We start from the raw sequence: 21,866 nt of genomic DNA, 5'->3' as shown, positions 1-21,866 counted from the left end.
GAGGAGCCGGGGGGGAGGCAAGGGAGGGAAGGCAAGGGGGGGTGGAGGACACGGGGGAACCAGCGGGATGAGGGGTACTTACCTCCTCCTGCTGCTTCCTCTGCCTCCCCCCCTGCGAGGAGGGCCGGCTGGACGGGCTCTTGAGGAGCGGGGCGGGCTCCCTCTCTGGGCTGTGGGGCTCGGAGCTGGGGGGGAACAGAACAAGTGGAGACCCAACTAGAACACAGTAGGCAACATTTTGTTGCGGGTCTCCACTTGTGATTCTATAAGATGGTGCTGATGTGGGAGGGACCAGGAAGGTCTGGCGTTTCCTGCCCGTATGGCAGCCGCTCCATCCTCGCTACCAGTGTGCTTCCTCTAAGCCAGGGGTGGCCAAACTGTGGCTCCCCGGCCACAACCACCCCATTCTTACACAAATTTTGGGGTCCACACGCAACTCTTTCACACATATTGTGTGGCTCCCAGCCAGTGTTCCCCTCCGTGGGTAGGCTTGAGGTGGGAGGGGGGAGCAGAGAAAGAAAGTAACTTTAACTTTAAATGTGTTCTCAAAGCCCCCCCCCCAGCCTACAAATATCATTGAATAAATAAAATAAATATCATTATCAATATCTGGTTTTACCCCTTTTGCTTTTATTTTTGGCAGTCTCATTGAATGTTAAATAAAAAGCAAATTTGCATATTTTTCGATTAAAACATGTGTTCGTGTCTTCTGGCTCTCAAACATCTGACGTTTATTCTGTGTGGCTCTCCTGGTAAGTAAGCTTGGCCACCCCTGCTTTGAGCTGTGAAGTCTTGTTGTGAGCAAACATTCTTCTTTGTGAGCTACTGGCATTACAGTTGTGAGCGAGTGATTTGGCTGCTGTGTAAATTAGTTTGCTCTGGAGCCCTCCTTCCTGAGCTAAGGGGAAAATGTGTGAGCTGGAGGCCGAAAAACCGTGAGCTGGCTCATACTAACTCAGCTTAGAGGGAACACTGCTTGCTACCATCTTCCCCAAAACATCACAGAAAAGCAGGTTTGACAAAGGTTGGAGGAAAGATGGGGGTGGGGAACGGACGGACATGACAGGTGTGCAAAAGAACCATGGTGCTGTGGGGGTGGGGGGCAGTGGGAAGGAACCCCTCTTCCCGGAAGCATCCAAGCTAGAGCAAATGAGCCATGTGTAGGTGACATGACATCTATTGGCCTGGAGTCTTCTGCTTTTCTGAGGGGAGGGAGATTCTTTTCATAACACTGCTGCCTGTTCTCTGGTGTGTGTTCAGCCCATCACAGTTCAATTGCTCAACACAATGTTCTCGGGCGAGAAAGCCTCTGTGGAAGTCGGTGATTGGAAAATGCCAGGGACAGAATGTTAGCCCTCACCATACTTTGATTCTAAAATGTCTGGTGTATTTAGTGAACTTGGCTGGAGTCCTTCCTGTCCTCAGTATATTATGGAAAGGTCAGGCTTTGGAGGAATTCCATTCATCCTGCTAGCATAAAACTAATAACACTTAGCATTTATAGAGTGGATCTCAGGCTTTCAGCATGCGCCGCATAAATTATCTCTGTAGTCAACTTCAGTGATGGCTGGCTTCTTCAGTATGGAAGGGACGGGCTTAGTAACATCTTCTCTTTCCAGAGGAAGCTTGTCTAGGAAGAGTCCGTGCCCTTGGCTGAAGACACTGGTTTTCCTTCCCAATCAGGAATCTAGGAGTCTCCCTGGGGGACTCTACTGACACCCAAAACCCCTGCCGCATCCCCTCATTTCTCTATAGGAGGGGGCTCTCTCATCGTCCAGGATTCCCAATTCAGTCATTGGAGGAGGACGAGAAAATGGAGGTGGAAACCAGACGTAGCCTCTTGGCCAACAGTTAGCTTTCCTTAATCTAGACTCCCTCATGGTAGTCTGTTTCCAGACTAGCAAGGGCAGAACTTTTGCACCTGTAATTTTGTTCGAATAGTGCCGTCAAGTTGCGAGTGACTTAAGGCAGCCCCAGCAAGGGGCTTTCAAGGCAATTGAGAAGCAGCGGTGGGTTGCCATGGCCTTCCTCTGTATAGTCTGTCTTGGTGGTCTCTCATCCAAGTACTGATCCTGCTTAGCTTCCAAGATCTGACGAGATCGGTCTATACCATCCCATCCCCCGCGCGCCGTCCTTTGTACCTTTATTAATAGTTGTACAAAGAGAGGGTTTTGGAGGGTGCAGCTTTCCCTGCTACCGTAGCACTGTATTATGAGACTGGGCATGTAGATCCGCTCTGTCTGTAGACCTGCTGGAACACGGAATATGGCACATGCCCTATGGCACTGGAATGTAAGCAGCCGGGGAGACGTATTGGCTTTCTATAGACAGAATGCTGGTGCCTCCCTCATCCCAACCTTTTTGCTCCCTTCTCTCCTCCAAGTGTTCACTTGTTGGAGTTAACTGGTGTAGTTAGCCCAGTTCCCACTAGTTAGCAGAGTCCTTAAATAAAGCTAAAAATGTAGGAGCGTCTCTTCACCGGGTTACCCAGCTTACAAAGCTACGCAGAGCCAGGCTGCAAGGTTAACTTTTTTTAAGAGTAGGGACAGGATAGAGTACTAACTTGCCAGCTAAGGATGGAAGCAGATGGCAAGAGGCCCATCCAATGCCCATCCGCAGCTAAGCTGTGGAGTTTTGTGAGCAAAACTTCTACTTTGTGAGCTGCTGGCATTAAAGTTGTGAGTGAGCAATTTGGCTACTGCATAAATTAGTTTGCTCAGAAGCCATCCTTCCTGAGCTAAGGCAAAAATATGTGAGCCGGGGGCTAAAAAACTGTGAGCTGGCTCACACTAACTCAGCTTAGAGGGAACACTGGGCCCATTTGCCTCATGGCTCCAAGAGAGGACAGCATGTTGTCCCTCTTGGTGTGTGCAGGTAGAAGAGGGAGTTTAGTCTGAGAGAGTGAATGGAAGGAAGGAAAATTGTCTTTGAGAACACAATCTACAGTTCAAAGAGGACAGTGGCAGAAGAGTAGACACAGGAAGGAAAGGTCAGTGTGCCTATCTAGCTAGCTAGTCTCTCTTGCCACTTGCTGCTGGAGGTCTGAGGCAGGGACATCGCACCTGGAACTTCCAACATCACTTGCATTGCTCTCTATCTTAGGAATAAGGGGGACGTCTGGTTCTTTAACCCCCCCAACCCACCATTGATCCTTCCACTGCGGGCTTCAGTTGAGTCCTTTGGGATGAATTTCCTCCATTCATGCAGTCCTGAAGGAGAAGACGCAGAGATGTTGCTTGAGCTTTACAGGCACGGCTTCCATCAGGGTTTTAGTGTGAGGAAGGAACTGTCTGGACATGTAGCACTCTGCAGCTTGAACTATCTATTGCTGTAAGTGCATAGCTCTACGGAACAGGGAAAGAAGGAAGAAGGGCTAAAGGTTTGGCAGGTGGATTGCATTCACCTCCTTTCTGTGCTCTTCCCTGTTTGACGAAAGGTGGTGTTATCAATGGAGTTTATGTGAAATCACAGCAGTTTAAGACTTTAGGGTGCATCTGAAGTCATGAGCACTCATGGGAGGGCAGTTTGTGTAGTAAGAAATCCGTGCTTGTGATTTCAGAGACAGAACGGGGAGAGCAAGAGATTAAACTGAAATCCTTAAGCATGCGTTCATGGGAGTAAAACCCCACTGAATAACATGGAGCTTGCTTCTGAGTAGACCTGCTTTAGGATTGCATTTTTAGGCTTCCTTGGGAGTCTGAAGAATGTCACCGGCTGCTAAAGTTAGAGTACATGGAAGAACAGCGGGTGGAGTTTAAGTAATCCTTAACATGCTGTAAGAAAACTTTGCCAGAAGCATGACCCCTGCAGTTCATTGGCACACATGCTGAAATAATGATGATTATCTATTTAATTAATTTATTAATGTATACTCTGCCTTTCTTCCCGATGGAGACCCAAAGTGGCTGACATCATTCCCTCTCTCCTCCATTTTATCCTCACAACGACCCTGTGAAGTAGGCTAGGCTGAGAGGGTGTGACCCAGCGAGCTTCCGTGGCGTGCGCGGGGATTCGAACCCAGGTCTCCAAGATCCTAGTCTGTTACTCTTAACCGCTACACCACACTGGCTCTCCATATTTTACTTCTACATGTGAAAATTATTTGGGGGAGGCCTCACGTGATTTAAATATAGCATTGGAATTGGCTCTGTGTCGAAGTTTAAAAACACAGCTGTTGTACCACCTTCTGTCCCACATTGGGGTAACAATACTGGCTTATGTTACAGGGTTATTTGAATGCTGGGTGGACGTGGAGGATTTGAACCACTTCAGAAAAGCAGTGTGTTTTTAATATTTGGTCAAGTGACTGCAGCAGCCAGGGACAATACGAGTGACTAGACACACAGTCCTCTCGTCTCACCCACCTTTTTTTGCAGCTGAGGGCGGATTAAGGCAGAGGGGCAGCGAAGCAGAGGCAGCTCCGTCAACCTGTGGGTCGCGACCTCTTTGGGGGTCAAATGACCCTTTCACAGGGGTCGCCTAAGACTATCGGAAAACACAAATTTTCGACGGTCTTATGATAATTTTATGGTTAGGGATCACCACAACATGAGGAACTGTATTAAAGGGTCGCGGCATTAGGAAGGTTGAGAACCACTGGTCTACAGCAAGAGCAAGCTTATTTATTTGCTCCATTTGTACGTCCCCTTCCTCCCCGGTGGGGACCACGTGTGGCTAACATCATTCTCCTCTCCTCCGTTTCATCCTCACAACAACCCTGTGTGGTAGGCTAGGCTGAGCGTGTGATTGGCCCATGGTCATGTAGAAGACGAAGAAGAGATTGGATTTATACCCCGCCCTTCACTCAGCGTCTCAGAGCAGCTTACAGTCTCCTTTCCCTTCCCCTCCACACAACAGACTCCCTGTGAGGTAGGTGGGGCTGAGAGAGCTCTGAGAGAACTGCTCTTGAGAGAACAGCTCTGAGAGAACTGTGGCTTGCTCAAGGTCACCCAGCAGCTGCAAGTGGAGGGGTGGGGGATCAAACCCAAGTCCGCACTTCTAACCACTACACCAAACAGTGAGCTTCCATGACAGAGTGGGGTTCGATCCTGGGTCTCCCAGATCCTAGTTTGATGCTCTAACCACAAGCGCACTGGCTGTCTAGCCGGTTTTCCTTGTTTGCTCTTCCCAGTTGCTTTTCCCAGCTGCAAGACCTAGTGAGGCCCTTCACAGAATTCCTTCCTTTGGGGAGGGTAAGTGGTCATCTGCCCACAAACGTAGCCTTTTCCGATATGGCCCTGGAGCTGTGGAATGCTCCCCCACAGCAAGTCGCAGGCAGTCTGCCCTTGGTCTCTTGTCAGGATCCGGTGGAGGTACTTTTGTTCCCTCAGTTGTTGCTGGAAACGTCTTACTACTGACTTAATATTGTTGTTCGTGTGGACTGCGATTTACGTTTCGAGATTGTTGCAGATTACTTTGCGAACAGCCTTCTGTTGGAAGGTGGTCTGATCGTGCAGTCCTATGCAGAATTGCCTAGGTTTGGCCTAGAGTAATTCTGCGGGGGATTGAGCTATTAAGTGGGGGGGGGGCTTCTAAAATCAGAATAAGAAGCTCGGGGTGGAAAGAAATCAAGATGGAGAAAGAAAGGTGGGGTGTGGTCAGAGCAGTTGATGGGACAAGCCGCGCAGGAGCGAGAATAAAAAAACTCGAGGCTGGAGGCTAGAAATGGGCAACCGAAGAACGAGAACGTTGCAGTGCTCAAGGTGTAAAATAACTCAAGGGGCGAGCAGAGCAAGGGCAGCATTGGCACAGAGAGGGGGTTGGGCTTTAGAGGCGGTGTAGACAGAAGAGGCAACTCTGCTAACAGACTGGATCTGTGGAGTGAAAAATTGAAGGAGGTACACATGTGCAATCTCCAAAACGCACATTGCAAGTAGTGGTGCTTGTGAAGCTGCCTTTTGCATATGTAAGGTTTCTCCCCTTCCTCTCCTCGCCTGGGCCGTCATCCTGAAAACGTCGCTCTAATGATATACACAACAGCGTCGTTTAATGAAGGCCACCATCCGAATTGGCTTCATTTTATACTTCTGCTTGGTGTTTTGCATCTGTCAGCTTTCTGGCAAATCCGTTGATGCAGTGTTTGCAGCCGCCAGTTCGGAGACTCATCGGCTTGAGGGGAAGGTCACGGGATTGCAGGTTTCAGTTAGGAACATGGCTGTTTGTAATGTTTATTCCGGTGACTGGTAGCCTGGGGAGATCAATACTTAGAAAACAGCAAATGGCAGAGTTTGGACAAAAGTGCAGCGTTGTAACAGCGAGGGCAATTTAATGAATACAACAGTCTAGTTCCTTGGGAACCTGCACCTGGGCAGTCCAACTTCAAGCAGGGACTTGCATGACAAGAGTGTTTTTCTGTACGTAAAGTCTTATCCATGGGGGGGGAGGGGAATAAGTATTGAAGACAAGTTGTGGCATGGCCACTCAGTGTGGAGCCACAGCTCTGCGTAGGCACGAAGGTTTGTCTGTTGTGTTTGCATTTACATTAGCCCACGCACCTGTTTTGTCCGTGATACGTCTGCTAAGTTGACTCGGTTACCAAAAACTTCTGGTAATCAGTGCACAGTGCCCCTGTGACAAAAGGCGGGTGAGCAGGTAGCATTTTGCCAGCTTCATGACCGAAAAAAGGGAAAAAAGTGAATATGTGCAAACGGAACTCGCAGACCCACAGAAAACAGGGTTTTTTTCTGGAACGATTGATTTTGTGCACTTATATAACCACCTGCTCGATATTTCCAAGTCAATTTTACAGGCTTTAATTCTTCAGACAGTCAGATGAGATCTTTCCTTGTGCCTTCGCTGCTGCGTCAGTGGAGAAGCTGGAGCTCAAGGTTACGAGGTAAATTGGTAACAGCACTTGAGCGCACGTAGGTTTCCCTCCCTGGCTGGTTAAACTCTTGTCAATATTCTCTTTCCTTCCGTAAGCTTTCCTTCTTGAGCACAGAGCCGGTTGCAGAAGGGCTTAAGCAGACATCCTCCCCCCCCCCCCCCACTCCCCAACCACCTTGTGGACGTAAAGGACGTTACGAGTACCTGCACACTTACCGTTTTACAACTTGAGGGTGGGCTGAGGCACCACCATGAATTTTTATTTGTGCTCTCCCAGAAATAACTCCAGCTTGTTCCCCGTGAGCGAATGGCTAACTGTACCTCTGTAAAACACTGACGTACACAGAGGTTTGATCGTTTTTTTAAAAATTTCATCTGTCTGTGATTTTTAAGGATAAATTACCTAGTGTCTAGACAGTAGTGTTAAATAAATATTGTTGAGCAGTGCCCAGGCCTGGGTGGCCTAGGCTAGCCTGGCCTTGTCAGGTCATGGAAGCCAGGCAGGGCCAGCCCCGGTTTCTACTTGGATGGGCGACTGCCAGGGAAATTCAGGGTCCGTGCCCAGAGGCAGGCAGTGGCAAACCGCCTCTGAACATCTCTTGTCTTGGCAACCCTATGGGGTCTTGCCATAAGTCAGTTGTGACTTGACGGCCCTTTCCGCCACCAAGCAATGCCACCGTGGGCTCACCGTGTCCTAAGCCTGCTAGGACTTGTAAAGAGGATGGCGCAGTCTGTAAGTGATCTGTGGTCCTCGTAATGCTTGACACTAATTTAGACACTCTAAAAGACTAACCCGTGTATGTATGTACGGCATGACGTTTTGCAAGATGCAACTGGTGAAGCGGGTTCCGGTTCACAAAAACTCGTGCCATATCAGCTGCATTTGCCTTTAAAGTACCACAAGACTTGTAGCGGACTGACATGGCTGGCTACCTCCCTAGGCTCCTGTCATGCAAATCTAGTGCCAGTGGTGTGCACAGCAGTGATGCCTTTTGTGTGTACAGAATATGTTCACTGTCGGTGAGGATTAGCCGCTGTCGGAGACCTTCGTTGAAGGTTGCTCAAGAAGGCTATTGTGGATTGGGATCTGAAATGTTTTAAGGGATTTGGTCTGACTTTATGGTTGGCGGTAAATGGAAGGGTTTGCAATAGATCCCTGGTTCTGCAACCCTGAGGTTGTCAGTAGGAGGTCCTTGGCTCCTACAACCCTGAGGTTGGTTGGTTGGTTTACTGTATTTATAGTTCTCCTTACTCAGCAAGACTCAAAGTGGATTGCACCGTGTATAAGTCGATACAATCAATACGATGAGGCATCTAATAAGCCAGGGGTCTGGTCCAATGCTTCCTCTAAGCCGTGGAGTCTTGTGAGCAAAAATCCTACTTTGTGAGCTACTGGCATTAAAGTTGTGAGCGAGTGATTGGACTACTGCATACATTAGTTTGCTCTGGGGCCATCCTTCCTGAGCTGAGACAAAAATGTGCGAGCCAGAGGCTAAGAAACTGTGAGCTATCTCACACTAACTCAGCTTAGAGGGAACACTGGTCTGGTCCCCAGCATGTTTCCTGTGGGTGCCGTGGCTCCTGCCAACACCTTTCCTGGCGCCCATGAAGTGTTTTTAGAGAGTAGGTGAGGCCGGGTTGAACACTTGCCCAGCAGGGCTTCTGACTGGCCACTGGAGACTGGATTGGCTGGGTAGGTTAAAATGACATTTCCATGGGCACTGCCACCACCGCGTTGTTATTCCCTCTCACTCCTCTGTCCCAGTGTAGCCTTTTCCAGTTGCCCCTCTTTGCCCCTGCCCTTGGGCTTCATCTGTCTATGTGTGTGTGGCTCTGCCTCCAGCCCACCGCCCTGGGTCAGAATGCCAAAGGTACCCAGGGGCTCAAGCACAAAATGTCTGCTGCAGGGGGCGGGGCCAAACCACGGAATGTCAGGGAGTGAGGGCATGCATAATTCTGATATCAAGTCATCAAGCATTTCAGGCCGAAGCTCTGTGTCACTGTGCCTTCAAAATGAACACATTGTCTAAAAATATTTTCTTGCATACAAACAGCCCACCATCAGTCACATCATGAAGATCTGTGTGCCGCGATGACAGGTGCTGCAAAAGCCTTTAAAAAAATCTGTCCAGCCAATCAGAAGCCCTGCTGAGCAAAAAAAACACACCCCTACTTGGCTCCTCCCAGGTTCTAAAAACACTTGGCGGGCTCCAGGAGAGGTGCCAGCAGGTGCCATTGTGCCCGCAGGTTCTGTGTTAGACCCCCAGTGTAGCTCTTGGACAATGCATACAATAACAGTTTGGGCTGCCAGAAGCAGAAGAGGAAAATAGCACACTCCAGAGACTTTGGGATGGTTAAGATAATGCCGGAATTGCTATATATTTTTTTTAACGAAAATGCTTGAGAAGTGCTTTATTGAGCAAAAAGTTCCAGAAGCCTGAAGAGATGTATATCCAGTCGGTGCCCTGTGGCATTTGCTTGCACACAAGGTCGTGGGCATGGTGTGCCTGGCGTGTGTCCTCTCCGCTCTGATCTCTTCCGCGAGCGAGCAGCTCTGTCTCCCGCCACTTCCAACATCTGCAAATCAGGCTCAAGGAGTAATCAAAGTGTGATAAACATTAATTAGGATAATAACCAATAGCTTAATGGGGGGGAAGGAATCTTGATTACGTTTTCTCCGGGGGGGGGGGGGCTTCTGCCCATCAAGCTTCTGATTACACTTACTCAGACATGAAACAAGATGTGAAGGAGCTGTTTAAATGTGAAGGGTGGGAAAGAGCAGAAAGCTGTGAAGAGCCCTCCCCCCCCCAAGGATTACTGGATACTTGAACTTATTTGGCTTTTCTGAGGGAAAAACATGCATTGTAATTTGCCGCTTTGAAACTTTTGAGGGGAACTGGCATTTTATAATGGACTTCTAAATGAGTCTCAACGCAGCCATAAATTGCAAATGTCGGCCCGCTTCTGTCTGTACTTTCACGAGCAAATAACAGAGTGGCGCTGGCAAGGGATTCGTTATGGTACAGCCTCCTCCTCGCCTTCAGATGGGCAAAGGCCGCATCGTCTGCTCCGGGCCCTCTCTGGAACATGGTTGCCGGCAGCCCAAGATAGGTTGCCAGGGCTGAAGGAGAAAAAAAGCCAGGCCGTTCCCCAGCTAAAGCTAGAGTCTCTTTGCCTGCTTACAGTGGTGGCGAAAAGAAGTCTGAGGCATACAGGGATGTCTCAGCACAGCTCAGCGTGGGCACGCTGTTCCGTGTCTGCCCCCTTCGCCCCAACGTAGCCTGGCTTGGAGCTTGCCTCCCATAAAAATGAAATGAGTGGAGCTCGTTCCCTTCAAAAACAGTGGTGGGCTTTCTGCCATTTACTCTCAGACATGGCTGCCCCTGTCACACAAAGAGGGGGGCCACAGCCAGTAGGCTTGCCAAGTCCCCCCAGGGGGCGGGGAAACCCCCGCCCCAGAGGCCCATTCCCCGCTGCCGTCGGATCGGGCCCCGGGGGGACTCCAAGCCCGGAAGAGTCGGGGGTACGCCGGGAGTGGGGCCACGGTCATCTAAGGGAAAACTCTATGGTTTTCCCTCGGATGGTCCTGGCCTCGCCCCCAGCGTGCCTGGCGTACCCGCGTCACTTCCGGGTGACGTGGATGCGGCGCACGCGCCAGACGATGGCCGGGAGTCCCCCGCTCCGGTAAATTTCTGACTTGGCAACCCTACCAGCCAGCAATCGTTTTTGTTTTTTTTAATCAGGACAGGGCCTGGAGAACTTGCTGCCTTTGGCTATCTGAAGGCAAGAAGAAGGCAGCGTATCTACTAAGTCTCTCATATGCTACTGTCATGGGAAGTGGGAGGCTTGCCTGCCCAGCTCAAGAGTGTCTATGAGAGCAGGAATTTATTTTTTTCAAGTCATTAGCACTTGAGGGGGGGGTCCTTCCAAGAGCTCAAGGTGGCGTACATCCTTCTTATGTTCTGATAGGAATAAACAGCTTTAAAAGGGGATTAGATAGATTCATGGAGGATAAGTCTATCCATGGCTGTTAGCCATGGCAACTGAGAGGAACCTCCACATTCAGAGGCACTCATCCTCTGAATCCCAGAGCATCGTATGAACACATGAAGCTGCCTTCTACTGAAAAGACCTTTGGTCCATTAAATTCAGTATTGTCTAGTAGTCAGACTGGCAGCAGCTCTCCAGGGTCTCAGGCAGAGGGCTTTCACATCACTTACTGCCAGATCTTTTAACTGGAGATTCCGGGAATTGAACCTGGGACCTTCTGCATGCCAAGGGAGATGCTTTACCACTGAGCCACAGCCCCCCCCCCCAATCAGGGGAAGACCTCAGCCTCTATACCCTGTTGTTGGCCCTCCAGAGGAACTGGTTGGCCACTGTGTGAGACAGGATGCTGGACTAGATGGACCATTGGTCTGATCCAGCAAGGCTCTTCTTACGTTCTTATTCGTCCTGATCCTCCTAACAGCATTGTGAGGTAGTTTAAGCTGAAGACTGAGAGAGTGACCAAAGATCATACAATGAGTTTCGTGACTGAGGGGAGATTTGAAACTAGGGTTGCCAACTGCCAGGTCCCAGTGGGGGTTCCCCTGCTTTTGAGGGCTTTGGGTGGCCGCCAGCCAGCTGGCCAACGGGGGAACCCCACCCCCAAACAGTGACATTGCCACACAACATCCCCAGTGCGATGATGTCACGTCTGGGTGACATCATCATACCGGTGACATCGCACAGTGAGTTTTGCCCCCAAACAAGAGTGTTACCTCCGATGTTGCCGACGTGATAACATCACTTCTGGGTGACATTAGTATGTCGGGGACATCACATGTTATTCCCAGCCACCCCCAAAACGCCCCCCAAATCCCCCTGCCCCAATGAAGAGGGGACCTGGTAATCCTATTTGAACCGAAGTCTTCCCACTCTAAATCCAACGTTCTAGTCATGACACCACACTGCCTCTGTTGGGAATGACAGTAAAAATACAAGAATACACAAAATCTTCCTTGTCTTTCCCAAAATGACCGCTATAGGGTGTCATCCTTTCCATCACAGTGATGTCACTATTCTCACAAAATTGGACAATACGTGTATTAATGCTGATTTCTGACAGGAAAGTGGAGTCAAAGGGGGTTGGTAAAAATTCAAAACATTGAGCAGCGGGGTCTGACTGGCTGAGCTTTTGATCTTCAGTAGGATTTGTATTCAAGATTGCTGCAAAAGTAATATACAATGTGTATTTCTGTTTCTTGTCCTGGGCAGGTTTTTATGGCTTAATGTCCCTAGTATGTAGCCATACGGTTTTATTTTTTTTAAGATGAAAGTTCCTCACCAATAAGAGCTGAATTGTTGAGCTTCTATAAATTATTCAGATTAAAGGATTGTGGGGAATTTTTGCTCAGTGTGCATCGTTGTGATTGCGGGCTGGAAGCGTTTAAGAACCATCAGCAAATCTCTTGGGTCACCATTCCTGGTTTTTGCCTTTTCTTGCTTTCGTTCTCCAGGTTCAGAGTGACTACATGTTCTCTGTTTCTGGGAGGTTTATTAGTTTTGTTGGATTTTGGTTCTTTTATTGTCCCTTCTGTCTTTAGACCAATGTGCTACTTGGAACTTCTCTCCGCTTTGGCTTTGCCTTATTTACTTAAGATTTTTATTTTTATGCTCCCTTTTTCTCCCTGATAAAGGCCAAAGTGGTTTACCACTGGTTTGTTATGTGTGTTTATTTCTGCTTTCATGTGTGAGTTAAGCGCAAGTCTTTTAAAATTCTGTGTGTGGGGGGGTTCCATTTGTACTCCCTTTTTCTCTCACACCATCCTTTCTCATGGGTCTGTTTCTGTTAAGCTTTTAACTCTATTAATTGTAAGCTTTTTAAAAAGCAGGGTTGGCCTTGGCTGGGATTTGGATGGGAGACCACCAAGGAATACCAGGGTTGTGATGCCCAGGCAGGCAATGGCAAACCACCCCTGAATGTCCCTTGCCTTGAAAACCCCACAGGGTTGCCATAAACCAGCTGTGACTTGACAGCAGCAGCAGCAGAAGAAGAAGTGTTTATTGTCTCTTATGGATCTTATGAACAACTTTGGTTAATTCAATAAAAATGTGGTGAAATGCTAATAACTTTACTTTTGTGATTTGTGCGGAAGAAGCGACAGCTGTGACCACTGGAAATCCACCTGACTTCACTCCTCTGGGCTTCTGAGACTTCACCAGACAGCGCCCACAAGTGGGAAGCTTACCTTTCCAGTCATACGAGCTGGAAACTTAATTTTAAAAAGAAAGAGAGCTAAATGCTGAATTCTGTGTTTACTTCCAAATTCTGTGCTGCTTCAGCACCTGAGGAGAATCGTGGCGTGCAGAATACAGCCCTTGCTAATCCAAATTATCCTTTGCTGTTACCTTAAACCTGCACTGCTGCTAATCTTTCCTGCCTCCTCCTTACCACCTGGCCTCATAACTTAGTCAGAAAAAGACCTTCTGCACCATTCTTGTCCAGGCCAGAACTTCCACGAGAATTTTCTGCTATGAATCCTGCCTTGCGTTCGTCTCTTAATGCTCATTGAAAGAGGCTCTCTAGAGAGATAAACATTTGCATCTTCTAAATAAATCTGGTACATTATAGAATTGCCTTTGGGAGCCTTGGCCAGCCTGTTTTCATTCAACATGGGGAAACTACAGGACTTCCCTGGTTGCTGGTTGCTCAGTTCGAAGGCCAGGGTTGAAGCGGAGCAGACCAGCTCCCCACCTCCTGCCCGACGTCCCCCTTTACTGCCCTTTTCTATACATATGCAGTAGGTCTTAGGGAAAAGTCATTTAATACTTGAGTTGCTTTATCCTCCTGTGCTGTTCATTTCTCATTCCACTCTGTAATGTTCTTTCTCCTTGACTGATCATTTACTTTTGTACTAGAGACATGAAATTGGAATTGCTTGGTATTCTAGGGAGGTCTACTTCACAGCTTCTCTTGACGTTTCTGATGTTCGGCTGTAATTGCCTCACCTCCCATTCTTTCTGGCCCTTCTCTTTGTGGGAGTGAATTATTACCTGTCGATCGTGCCGGCCTGGGTCCCAGCTGCTGATTGCAAATGACCCTTGTATGACTTATCTCTTTAGCATTAGATGGCCTGCATGCCACCACCCCACCCCCCTGTGTATCCAGCCGCTTCCCACATGCTTATTGAGAACCAGGGGCTCGGCTGCCGCTTGTGCCTCTTGCCAACCCTAGCTTGTGTCTTTGTTATTCAAGGGTAGTTTGAATATAGAATGAGCAGTTCTGCCTCCCGCCCAAAGACTCGCAGTGATACCCAGTGAAGCGAAACCAAGACCAATCATTTTCTTTTGCTGGCAAACTGTAGGCAAACCTAGATTTATGACAAATGTCATAGCCTGTCTTTCTTTTGCCCCTGGGGACCCAAAGCGGCTTATATCGTTCTCCTGGCCTCCATTTCTTCCTCACAACAAAAGCCCTGTGAGGTATCTGTTGTGACAGGCCCAAGTTCACTCAGCGACTTTCCGAAGCGGAGGTAGGATTCAAGCTATGGTAGGGCAGAGAATTTGTTCAACCCAGGGCTATTTTTGGGCAGGAACGCACAGGAACGGAGTTCCGCCTGGCTCCCAAGTTGGCCACACCCAGCAGGAACTCATTAGCATAATAGGCCACACCCAACAGCAGAAACTCATTAGGATTGGCTACATTAGGGGTGTGTGGCCTAGCATGCAAAGGAGTTCCTGCTACAAAAAAAGGCCCCGGGTTTTGACTTCTGGTAACATGTGGGTGCGGCCTAATGTGCTAATGAGCTGTGCTGTCAGGGGTGTGGCCCAATAAGCTAATGAGTTCCTGCTGTTGGGTGTGGCCTATTATGCTAATGAGTTCCTGCTGCGCTTTTTCTACAAAAAGAGCCCTGGTTAAACCCCCTCTGGTTTGGCATGGAACAGGCATTCTCCGCTGTCCCTGTCTATGCTGCTTGCATTTCCTGGTTTCTTGGGAGTAAACATTTGCTTCCACTGCACTGCAAATAGCGGAGGGATGTCATGAAGCTAATCTACGCCAGGGTGCTCCAATCGTGTTCATTTTGGCCACTGCCGCTCCCTCAATCATCCTGAAGTCTGTGGCCAACTTTGTAGCTCCTGGTTTTATTTTTGGATGAGTTATGGCTGCCACAAAAGGATCGACAGAAGGATCAACTTATTGTTATAGATGCCACCCTTCCTTTCTGGTCCCCCTCTAAACCTGCGTGAATCTGGACCAAGCCCTACTGGTTTGTACTGTCTTAGGCACATGACATCTTTAACTTATTCAAATCCCTCTTCTGTTGCTACCTGTGTTATATCCCAGTGGCAATAGCTGCCAGTGGTGCATCCGCACCTTTTCTCATCCATTACCGAATCGGGGGGTGAATACTGACAGTCAACGTTACATGTTCTCAGGCTACCCTAAGTGTGAAGGTATTGGCTCAATTGTTGCCTTGATGTTTAATGTTAGTCATCTTTAGTAGTGATGAACATATGAACATAAGAAGAGCCCTGGCTGGATCAGACTAATACCCCATCTAGTCCAGTATCCTGTCTCACACGGTGGCCAACCAGTTCCTCTAGATGGCCAACAATAGGACATAGAGGCCAAGGCCTTCCCCTGATGTTGCCTCCTTGCTCTGGGATTCAGAGGCTTAGTGCCTCTGAATGTGTGGCTAGTGGCCACTGTAGACATCCTCCACGAATCTATCTAATCCCCTTTTAAAGCTGTTTATTCCTGTCACCATCACTACATTCTGTGACAGTGAACTGCACATTTTAATCTTTCTCTCTGTAAAGTGGTATTTCCTTTTGTCCGTCCAGAACCTACTGCCCATCAGCTTCATTGGATGCCCTTGAGTTCTAGTTCTTTGGGGAGAGGAAGAAAAAAACTCTTTGTCAACTCTTTCCACCTCATGCATAATTTTATAAACCTCTGTCACCTTCCCACTTAGTCATCTCTTTTCTAAACTGAAAAGTCCCAGTCTTTTCCTCGTAAGGAAGGTACTCCAACCCCCTAATCATCTTGGTTGCCCTCCTTTGTACTTTTTCCACTGCTGCAATGTCCTTTTTGATGGTTTAGGTTTTATTTATTATTGCACTATTTTATGCATTTATTGACCATTAGCCACTTGGGGCATTCTTTTGAGCTGAAGAGAGTATTATAAATGGACCAAAATAAGAATTCCCACATCACGCTAAACCTTGTTTGGGGCTTATTTTTGCTTAGAATGTGAACCATGATTGGAGCTTCCAAATATAAATGCAATCAAACAGTGGTTTACAGCTGCATCTTGGCTTTAGTTCCTTCCTGCTCCGCACTCCAGTCTTTGGGTGTGGCCCCATTCTTTCCTTTGGTGCCAGGAGCCTCCCCTGATGCAAGAGGCTCAGAAAATGCTGAGACAACCCCTGACCAGATGCCCAGGAGAAAAACAAAAGCCTAAACCTGCTCCCCAAAAGATACTACCAAGCAAACGTCACTGGGAAGGGCATTCCATAACTGAGGAATCTTGGGAGGTACCATGCCTGGTTGCCACCCTCATAATCTCAGAATACGAGGGTACCCAAAAACAGATGGTGCCTTCCTGTACCCTTATCCCGAACGATTTAGTTTTGTCATTTCAGATTTTGCGCCAAGCCATAGCTAAGCTTCCTTTAACCTTGGTTTGGCGTGATGTCTGGATTGCACCACAGGCCATCTCCCTTATAAATAAGAGCCGAATGGTGGTGGCACTTCTCTAGAACATTCCACACGCTCTGGAATTGGTTGGCGCCCTGGTGTGTCACTCAGAATCTGTCCCTATCCACTGGCTGCATTGCTTGAGTCTCGCCTCCAACATTCTAAACAATTTGCTCCCCCCCCCCCCCCAGTAGCCAGTCAGAACACAGAGGTTATTTGCATATGCAGCCTCATTGGCCTTTGCCTCGGAACACAGAGGTCGTTTGCATATGCGACTTGATTGGCTTTTGCCTCTAACATTCTAAACAGTTTGCTGTTCTGAGGTAAAATGTGTCCAATCTCCAGGTGAGGGCTGGAGATCACTCAAAATTACAACTGTTCTTTAGGTAGCAAAGATCAGTTCCTCTGGAGAAAATGGTGGACTCAGTGTCATTATCCCCTGCTGAGGTCGCCACAGCAAATTGACACTGAGTGTCCAAGGCCAGGGCACCTGCCCAGAGCCTGTTTCTAGAGGCCGTTGTATTTATTTCCACAACGGGCCTTTTTCCCAGTCTAAACATAAGAACAAAAGAGAAGCCAATGTTGGATCAGGCCAACGGCTCATCCAATCCAACACTCTCTGTCACACAGTGGCCAAAAATTCCAGGTACCATCAGGAGGTCCAGCAGTGGGGCCAGGACACTAGAAGCCCTCCCACTGTGCCCCCCCCCAAGAATACAGCATCACTTGCCCCAGACCAAGAGTTCCTATCTCTACCTTGTGGCTAACAGCCACTGATGGACCTCTGCTCCATATGCTTATCCAATTCCCTCCTTAAGCCGTCCATGCTTGTAGCCACTGCCACCTCCTGTGGCAGTGAATTCCACGTGTTAATCACTCTTTGGGTGAAGAAGTACAGGTCATTTGCAGAAGAAGCACCTTTCAACAGTGGAGGAGAGTGCGTTGGCAGGCTAAGTTGAAGTGGCCTTAGCAATGAAGAGCGAAGGGTCTGTTCATCCAGTTCTTAGGTGTGCACCGAAGACTCCACTGTACATCTCAGGGCAAAGTGCCAGTCTGACAAGCAGGTATCTGAGAACACGTGCATCATATATGTTAACCAGTCATACACCAGGACTGGTTACAGTTCTATGCGGCGTCAAGTCTCAGATCTGTTGCTGTGTAATGTGTGAAGTGGCCCACTGTATAAAGAAGACGGCTGGGTGGTACAAACCAGGTCTGGCTTTGTGCCATGCCAGTATTGTGAGTATAAGGCATTTAATGATGCTGTCACAGGCTAGAACTCTTAGTGTTGAAACCAGCCGCACACATGAACTCTTATGCCCAGAATTAAACCTTTGCTGGTCTTAAAGGTGCCACTGGACTCAAACTTTGTTCTGTTGCTTCAGACCAACGTGGCTACCCACCTGAATCGACTTGCGTGTTCACTTAGCTTGAGTTTTATTCTTTTCCCCGTTTTTCCAGAGGAGGTAGATTGGCTCAGTAGCAGAGCAAGAATGGCATACCTTTCATTAAGATGGTGGTTCACAGAAGAACTGCTTCCCCCAAAACCACCAGTTTAGTTTGTGCCATCTGCACCCCTTTGCTCGGTAGTGCTGCCATTCCCTTCTTCTGCTGATCAGCTTCCTCGTAACTGCCTCTTGGAGCTGCAGAAAAGGGAAGACACTCTTGTTGTCCCAGAGGCTACTTTTTAATCAGCTTTATACATTAGTCTACATCCCTTTGTCTGGTCATGGTCCTGATTGTTATGCCTTTAATTTTAGAAGTACTATCATCTGTGGAGTGAATGGTTTCCTGCATTGTTTGGGATGTATGCCCTCCCCCCCCCCGGCAGATTGTACCTTTGCTTCTTTTACTTGTTGTCCCTGTTGACCAGCTGTGAACATAAGAGAAACCATGTTGGACCAGGCCAATGGCCCATCCAGGCCAACAACCCCAGGTGCCACCAGGAGGTTTCACAAGTCCACAGTTCCTCTTGGATAGTTCTGCTTCGAAATTTTTGAAGCATGGCAGATACGTAGAAAACTCCGTTCCCTGAGAGTCTGTCTGTAAGATGCCACAATAATTGTTTTGTGTTCACTCCAACAAGAATCTCAGGAGAGCGATAAGCGTGAGCGATGGCTTATCAGGATGGCCTGCAGATTAAGAGCACTGTTTATTGCTCTACGGCTAAGAGACAACCTGTCTGAGGTCCTTATCGGGCCCCCATCGTCACGGTACCACTGCACTGCCATCTCTTACTTATTTATCTTCCGATACCTCTGCAAATCTGGGCCGGGGCAGCCATTAGTTTGTTTGAACTGCCAGTATCAATCTCGGCCTTATCTGTCACCGAATGAATGAATATCACATTTGTCCTTAATAACTGAACTGAAGGAATACCAGGTTTTTCGTGTGTGGGAAATGCTTCAGGCGTTCTTTCTAGAGAGGAGACATTCAGCATTCTTGCTGATTGGTACATGGAAACCCCCCCCCCCCCCCCCAACAGGGTTAATGTTGGCGGTAAAATTTTATTTTTTTATTTATTTGGACTTGTAATCACCACCACCACCCCGCGAGCAGGCTCAGGGCAGGTTCCAACAATATAAATACAGTGTTAGGGTAAATTAGGATAAATGTGAATTGTTTGCCAAGTAGTAAACAACCACAGTGTACATACAACTATTTTACAAACTGGACATGTGTAGGTGATCTTGGATTTTTATTGCAGATAGAGTTGGAAGAGGTCTAGACACACCTATCCCTCGACTAAGAAAAATGTATCTGGATTAGGGTTGGCAGCCTCCAGGGGTGGCAACTGATCTCCAGGCAACAGAAACCAGTTCACCTGGAGAAAATGGCTGCCTTGGAAGGTGGACTCTCTGGCATTCTACTTCCACTGAAGTCCTTCTCTCCCCCAAACCCCGCCCTCCTCAGGCTCCACCCTCAAAATCTCCCGGTATTTTCCAACCTGGAACTGTCAGCCCTAGTCTGAGTACGGTGCATTTGTGATCAAACCACTTTCCTCCACGTGTTAGAATGTGTTCTTTCATCCTATGTTGCTCTTCCACGTGGTGATGAAAATCTTATTACATTCTTGCACTTGATTGGAAATTTGGGGAAGCAAGGAAGTGGTCAGATTCAACTCACCACACGACCGGACAATGGACGACCAGTTTCATGTTCACATTGTGGTATCTTAAAGGTAAAGGTAGAGGTTTCCCTGGCTCGAAAGACAATCGAATCCGACTCTAGGGTGCGCATCTCCGTTTCCAAGCCGAAGAGCTAGCGCTGTCCAAAGACATTTCCGTGGTCATGTGACCGGCATGACTAGACGCCAAGGCACACAGAACGCTGTTACCTTCCCACCGAAGTGGTACCTATTTATCTACTTGCTTTCGAACTGCTAGGTTGGCAGGAGCTGGGACCAGAGATGGGAGCTCACTCCGTCATGCGGCACTTGGGTCTCGAACTGCTGAACGACCGACCTTCCAGTCTGCAGTTCAGTGTCTTAACCACTTGAGTCACCACAGTATCTTAGCACCCTACAAATTACGTTTTTTGGCACGTGGTTCTGCTTAAGTCCCATGATTTCTATGGGAATTAAGTTATAACTAACTTGTCCCATGGATTGCAGTGGGGGTTAGGTGTGACTAAATATTGTGGATGCCATGAGTGATGAGGTAGGAAGGAGGTTAAGTAAAAAAGATTGGGGGGCGAGGAACTGCTAGCTCAATGGTTGAACATATGCTTGTGGGAAGAGTTCCATCTGTGCTTAGTTCTTGTGGCCCTTTCTTGCACACCCAGGGAAATGCCGATTGCCACTTTGGGTTCAGGAAGCAAATTTTCCAGGCCTGTTTGGCCGGGGGATCCTGGAGGGTTTTTTGCCCTCTTCTGGGCATGAAGCAGGGGTCGCTGGGAGTGTGTGTGTGTGTGTGGGGGGAGGTAGTTGTGAATTTCCTGCATTGTGCAGAGGGTTGGACTAGATGACCCTTGAGGTCCCTTCCAAATCTGTAATTCTATAAGATTCCAGATTCTATGCCTGGTGTATTGACATAAAGGATCTTGGGTAGTTCACAAGCCATAGAGAGCATCTACTCGTGCCAACAGACAAAATTTGTCCAAGTGGACCGTTAGTCTAAGAGAGCTTTATGAACTATCGATAACAGAGGAAGTGGCAACGCTCAGCCCTGCAAATGTTTTCTTACATGAAGTGTCCTGAAAGGGTAACCTCCGCTTAGTCCTCCCAGCTTTTTGTAATTGTTCCCTGTGGCAGCGGTTCTGTGATTTGTCCTGCCTTCTGTGGAAACCATATTTGGCGGTGCCCTCTACCGTTCGCCTCAAAACTCCCACTTGCAGAGAGGCTCAATGTCGTTAGGGACCCCTGCCTTGGAGAACAGCCAGGCTCAAGTTCAGAAGCACCTTAGAGACCAACAGCATTGTGAGAGGGTGGGCTTCCAAGAGCCAAAGCTCCCTTGGCCCGCTTTGTTTCTCAAAAGCTCATAGCCCAAGAATCTGGTTGGTCTCGAAGGTGCTCCTGGACGTGAACCTGGCTGTTCTCCTGTAGACCAACATGGCTACTCTCTGAAACCGCCTTGGAGACGATCCCTGGGGAGGTGCGTTTCAACAGTCAATATTTTTGATCTCAAAAACCCATCTAGCAAATTGAGTCAGTTTATCCTTCATAAATGGCACGGGCTATTTGGTACAAATTCTCGTCTTTTTAGGAGAATGTGTCTCGGAGTTATATCTGGAAACGTGGCTTCCGGAGCTCTATTTTTATTTTTTCATGCAGAGATTGAAATTTTTGTGTGCAATTCTGCAAAACCAATCTCTGTGTGTGCGTGTGTGAATTTGCGGGATTAGTGGGACTGAAATGATTTACCTCCCTTGGTCAGCAACAATTGGATGAATTCCTGGAAGTTGTAAATGCTGTTTGAGCAGTTCTGTGTGCCTGAGGCTAAGATTCTGTTGGAACTAGTAAGAAGCTCAGCAGGATTAAATTGGAGAGGAGGTATTCGAAGGAAGGAAAATGTCAGGTGCAGAAGGAAGCAGTCTTGGTTATTCAATCCAGTGTGCCCTTGCAGCTGAATTCACACTGAACAAAGTTTCTTAGGGCAGAATCGGAAAACCAGCAAAGGGCCTACCAAATTCTCTCCTATGTACTGAATGCCCTCGACTCCTCCCCAGCAAAGTCTACTTCTGCCATCCAAACTGAACTCCCATTGATGCTTTGTGTAGTGGTTAAGTGTGCGGACTCTAAATCTGGGAGAACCGGGTTTGATTCCCCCACTCCTCCACTTGCACCTGCTGATGTGACCTTGGGTCAGTCACAAGCTCTGACACAGCTGTCCTTGAAAAAGAGCAGTTTGTGTCAGAG

At 48.2% G+C, this 21,866-nt stretch overlaps 1 protein-coding gene across 1 annotated transcript in view; it reads left to right on the top strand.

The window, feature by feature from the left end:
- The window catches only part of LOC107108296 (WAS protein family homolog 1-like), a 45,275-nt gene that overhangs the window by 10,105 nt on the left and 13,304 nt on the right, over positions 1-21,866 (top strand). The gene's annotated exons all lie outside the window — the stretch shown is intronic.

The sequence above is a fragment of the Gekko japonicus genome, unplaced genomic scaffold (assembly GCF_001447785.1).
Source record: "Gekko japonicus isolate JY-2015 unplaced genomic scaffold, Gekko_japonicus_V1.1 scaffold2213, whole genome shotgun sequence".
Classification (NCBI taxonomy): Eukaryota; Metazoa; Chordata; class Lepidosauria; order Squamata; family Gekkonidae; genus Gekko; species Gekko japonicus.
The sequence above is the reverse complement of the archived record's forward strand: the minus strand, read 5'-3'. Positions and strand labels throughout refer to the sequence as shown.